The following is a 6,037-nucleotide window of genomic DNA, read 5'->3' as shown; positions in this document are numbered from 1 at the left end:
AATGAAATCCATGATTTTACATTTCCCAGTAGAGCAGTAACAAGCACATATCAGAAACCAATTATTTGCATCTAAGCAAATTGATTCCACTCCTTCTGGCTCGAATTTAATATGAGCCCACCACGCATGGCAAAGCATAGTACAGAAGCCAGGATTGCAACTCAGATGCTTGAGAAAAAAATTAAAGAAAAATATTTACAAATAGCCAATATTTTCAGTTACCCTTTGCAGAGGCAAAAACAACAACAACAAAACAGTTAAAAACAGATCAAATCAAAGGGAAGAGACAATGATACAAAAATGGTACCTTTAAAATTTTAAAATGTTTTTCCAGTTCTTGTGATTGGTTGATGAAAACCATTTGTACAGAAGGGTTTTGGTGATGCCCAACAAACAACCATGCGTATAGTCAGGTACCATTCCCAAAACAATGTCAAACCATGGCATCAGGGCCGAATTTGTAACATCAATCATTCCTGCAACCTGAATAACAGAGTTTCTTTTTCAACCTTATGTCACTGATTACAATCAGTGGTCTGGTTCTAGGTATACAAATAGTTCATCCAGTTTACCTTTGTTTTCCTTTGATTGGCCTGAAATGCACTTTCCAAAAGTGTTTCTGTGGTTTGCTTTGGGGGTCTCTCCAGTGGAGATCTGTATGGATAGCACCTTGCATGTCCCTTACCCTGGGCAACAACAAGTCCTGTCTCTTCGCATGTCACACAACCACTTTCACCATTGTGCTGAGTCATATTTAGCAGATAAGCCTTCCCTTGTAAGTCAGTAGATCCAAGCAGCACAGCAACTTTCACATTAAATGACAATGGTTCCACTTTGAGTACTTGAATGATTATCCCTGAAACAAAAATTTATGTTTTAGAAATTAGGAAAATGTGATGTTCTAATGGTTTTATCCACAATATCCCAGTGATTGGCAGTAACAAAATCGTTTACATAAGTTTAGTCTCTCAATGAACCATCCATGATTAATGCTTATCTTATTACAAAAATGCCAGGAGGGAAAGGATGCATATTAAATTTGGGTCCAGAGCACCATATAGTGTTGTAATGAGATCACCTTTGATTTGTTCTTCTTAAATAGTCATAAAATATTAAGTTCACATTACCAAAAACTGACCTTCATTGTACAATCTGTTCATCTCGGAAGTGAATGGCTCGAAGAATGAATTGAATGGAGGTTTCCCCTTCCCCTGCCAAATACCCCACAACAGCATATTTCTCTTTTTTTGTCATCCCTAGATTTCTATCTTCAGAGTGCATCCTCTGCTGTAAGTACATGTACACCCCAACCCTTCGATCAATCAAATGCCACAAAAAACTCAATCAGCAGCTAATGATCTTCAAGATCACAGTACTGCAAGCGTTGATATGGTGTGACTTTACAAAATTGGTTTTGATTTTATTTGGCCCTAATAAAAAGGAATGGACCAAGTTGCCACTGAACACTTAGTTGTAAAGCAAAAATTTAATATCAGTGTTTAATACCTCTGTAAGGGAGGTGAAATAAAAATGGCTAAACATGTTAATGTACATGTACCTGTCTGGTGATGGAAGTTCATTTATAGCTAAAAAAACTGGCCAAAGGGATACATTTGAAGAGGAACATAATGGGGCCCCGTCTGTGTTGAAAATAAAGCTTATATTGGCTGGATTATGTAGGAACTGGCCAACTTGACATAGTCTTGAGTACTTTACTCCATCAATGATATCGGTGATGATGGTTTTGCCACCTTGTTTCTTTCTTTCGTGAATTGTAGACCATATCCCATCCCCTACAACAAATTAGGAGAAAAAGGGTTGTGGGATTACTAAAACTCCATATTCTGGCTGCATCCACTGCTAAGTAACCTCACCCCTTAATTTCATTGATCTAATTTGAACCCCTTCCTGAAAATCTCATTAATCAAGTGCATGTACCACCAGGGACTGATGCTTTAACATGCAACCATTTGGGGCTAGCACATAATGCCACCCTTTAAGCCATCTTCTGGTCAATAAAAGTCAACCTTTGAAAAACTATGGTCCAGACTTTCTGAAAAGTAACAGCCGTAAATTACACAAAACTTATTCAATGACACTTACTCTCTAACAAATTTCTCAGTTGATTGAAGATATTGACAGTCACAAAACTATTTTTGTGTAGCCTTTTTCTTTGTTGATTTAAGCTTCCTTTGTACCTCAACCTGTACACAACAATAATTATTACAGTACAAAGCAATGTTAACAGAAATTAAATCACAAAGCAATCATGTAGCAATCAAACAATACGCTTAATCTTATCTCAAACTGTATGAATTATATTTCTACTGGGAAATTGAATTCCTAAACCACAAATAATAATATTAGTATTCTTTGTTGTTTTACAATATGTTACAGTATAGGCTTCCACATTTATGAATCAGGTTGGTTAAGTGCTGAAAATGGGATGAGCAAGACCAGAGATCATCCCTAAATTGTAGCATCATTTGTTTACTTCAAAGTTAATAGATTTGTAGTGTACGTACCCGTTACAGCCTGATGTTGAACAAGTCACTTCATCCTCTCTGTCTTTAGGAAACAGGGAAAGACATTTTCACAAATGTCATAAATGCAAAGCTCACAATTTCCACACACTTGTTGCACATTTGCATAACTCAGGGACTGCAACAGATCATTCTCTGGAGAAAGTATTTTCAATAAATCAATGACATCTTTTGCAGCTTCAGCTGTAATACAATGCCTCGCAATTAAAGAAAGAATTGCCATACAAGCCGATTCTTGAACTGGAAATGATTTTTCTCTGGAACAGTCATTTCTCTTTTCATCTGCAGAGGGTGGTGATTCTGTCACTGTCAGAGTCCTTAATTCCCTCCGAAAACTCAGAACCTGAAAAGTTGCTGTCACTGCCTGATTCGCTGTCTGAAGACCATTCTATAATCTCTTCATTTTTATCACTTAACCCATTTGCATCATCTTTTGTGAACTGAATTTGACCAAGAACCTCTGAATAATCTTCTTGTGTTGGCGCTGAGGTGCCTTGCTCAAAGGCCCCTCTAGTTTCATACAAGGATGTTTCAAGGGCAGAAATTGATTCATTTAACTTGTGAACACTACTTCTTGTATTTTTATAATTAGCCAATTCTTCACTGCTCATTTGGCCCCCTGGGAAAGTCTCCCCAATGCCACATGATCCTCGAAATATTATACAGGCTGTGTCACTTGCTGAAGTGGCAGGGGAAGCTTGCTTTGAACGTTTTGCGTGGTGGTACTTTGTGGATTTTGGTACTGGAATACTGGAATCCTCGACATATTTCTTGTACTTTCTTGTAATGCAAACCACTGTAAAAAAAAAAAAAGAAAAGAAAAGCAAGAAGCAATGTTGCTAAGGATGTGTATACTGAACTTGAATGGAAACATTGATTGGCAAACAACATGGCAAACAACATGTATTTTTTGAAGGGATACAAAGAACGATTCATCAGTTACCTTCAAGACATTAGTTATATACGTATATGTATATCTATATATCTATATATCTATATATCTATGTGCATATATGTATATACGTATATATGTATATATGTAATTTGTTTCCTCCTCATCATGATGATTGTCATTTTAGACCAACCCATGGCCATTAAGTAGTTCGGGATCATGGAAAAATTTGTATGAACATACAGTGTTACATCCATTTGTTAGGAAACCATTAGTTATTCGTGAAAATGGCTTCTAAAAGTAACGTGATTCGTGAATGTAGGGGAATTTAACCTGTGATCCTGAGTGATGGACCCTTAATGATCCAAACCCTGTGACATCGATCGCCATTCAAACTTCCATTCAGTTCACAATCTAATGATCCACATGTAACACTCCTCAAGAGAAATCTTAAATACGGTGTGGTTTCATAAATGGTGGAACTTTAAAAACTAGCGTCAAATCATTTCGGAAAACATGTAATACTTCAAATCCTTGTAAATGTGATGTAAAAGCTTTGTTTATAGTGGAAGTGCACTTAGCTATCAAGCTACTTTACTGGCACCCCACTTTTAACAATATGAAAGAAACAATTCAAACTTAACAGAAACATTTTTGAGAACCCCAACTGGCAGGAGGCAACCAGTTGGCTATTTACAAAGTGTGATAGAGTTGAATCCAGGACAACCGAAAACAAATCCTAACCAGAGGTTAGAATGGGATTTGAACACGGAGCCGCTGCATGCATACCAACGCCCTAACCACTCGACCACCTGGCTCCTAAAGTTTCTCACCTTTGCCGTGAACAGTTTTCAAGTGACTCTGGATCCTTTGCAATCTTGACAATTTTCGGAAACAGAAAGCGCATTTAAAGTACGTTACATTTCCTTTGTTGATTTTTTTATGAAGCATTTGCGTTTCTTCAGCAGAACTCATCACAAATACGACAAATTTGAACAAAAAACGACCACTGTTTTTTGTCCTTAGGACTCGCACTGTTTAAAGCCGAGAAGAGGCTGGGGGCGACTGCTTGGCCCAATTTCCCATGATGCTTGCTTCTCTCGGCGCTTTCTTTCGAAATCAGTTTTCGGTTGAGCGCTCCTTCGTTCACGCTTCCCTTGACGTTTTCTTTCGACTAATTTCAGTTAATAGTTAAATATCCTTTAATTGCTTGTCAAAATAGTTTTTTTGTGGTCCAGTGGGATGGCGAAGACAGCGTGAGCATCTTCGGGGAAGCACAACTTGCACATAGCAGCGATGAAGATATCACCGAAGGAATGACGGTTCAAGTCTTGTCTGGCAAGAATTCTAAGGGAAGAAGCATGCTGTGTAAAGGGACCGTCCTAAAGATATTCGGTAAGTGGATTTAAATATGTCAATTTTCTGGGTAAAACTTTTCCACAGCAGTCGAGTACATAATAACTGAAAGGAAGTGCGACAATGATTATGGCACTGGCATGCTTCACAAAGTGAGACACGCTGTTATTTATGATGAAAATAAATCTTAAGCTTAAAATGATGTGACGGTTTTCTTTTCTGTTCTCATGTTGTCTCCCGAGGCCTTCTTACAGCAATGAACTACTATTAAATGTTAGATACTGTCTATTCTGTGACATGCTTTGTCAGTGTATACGTACTATGAAATGTTGGCAGAATGAAGGCGTCAATGTGAAGCTTTTATAAGTTAAAACCGAATAAACCATTCCTTCAGATGCTTCAAAGTTCGTTAAATAATATATCTTGCCTTTATTGGTGATAGCATCACAGTCAAAAGCAGTAAACTATGAAAGAAGTCTCACTGAGCTCCAAACAATTGTAAACGACAAAGTTACTGGTGATTACATGTATGCAGCAAATTATTTTTCGTAAAATGAAAAGCCTCAAGCCTTTCCTTCTTGCAGATTTTTGCTAAAGGGATCATAAAATCAGCCTTTTTTTGCATTAGTTGAAGGAAACCTGGCTTGTCAGTGCAAAAATTTGGTTTATCAACGGAGTTGATAATGTAAATTGACCACCGTACAGAGATCAGTGCAAGACAACTCAAAGTATCATGGACATTCATCCGTGTTTAACTTGAATCAGTTTAGTTATAGTGTAGATATCAGTGACATGACCTAGTTATATGAATGTCCCATTGCCAGAGCCAAATTATTGGTTGCTGAAACAAAGGGTTCTTTAGTTTTTGTGGTTGGCACATTTGAATATCAAAAAGAATGGTTGTTAACAGGGATCTTCTCTATAAGAAGTTTTTATCATAAGATTAATTAGGAGAAACTTATTTAAATGTACAGCAGGAGAGAAAGAAAAGAGGATAAGAAAGCCCTCAAGAACATGGATTGAAGAAAAGGGAAGCAGTGACCAAGGTAATAAGCAGCAAATGTACACTGCAAACTCGTTGTTTTTCAACAGTTCATTTGTGACTTCACTTTTTGTCTAACTTTCCTTTTTCTGTCTTAGACGTTTCTGAAGAAGAAAGCGAAATTGAAAAGGCAAGCAAAAAGACCACATGCAAAAAGAAAGATTATTTTAGACAGTAGTAAGCCTCTGCTCACTAAGAGGAAAA

The 6,037-nt window shown here is 37.3% G+C and overlaps 1 pseudogene; it reads right to left on the bottom strand.

Moving 5' to 3' along the window:
- Positions 1 to 309: 309 nt before the first annotated feature.
- On the bottom strand, positions 310 to 4,410 carry LOC138039993 (uncharacterized; annotated as a pseudogene).
- Positions 4,411 to 6,037: the final 1,627 nt, after the last annotated feature.

Source organism: Montipora capricornis, chromosome 3 (genome assembly GCF_036669925.1).
Source record: "Montipora capricornis isolate CH-2021 chromosome 3, ASM3666992v2, whole genome shotgun sequence".
Lineage (NCBI taxonomy): Eukaryota > Metazoa > Cnidaria > Anthozoa > Scleractinia > Acroporidae > Montipora > Montipora capricornis.
The sequence above is the reverse complement of the archived record's forward strand: the minus strand, read 5'-3'. Positions and strand labels throughout refer to the sequence as shown.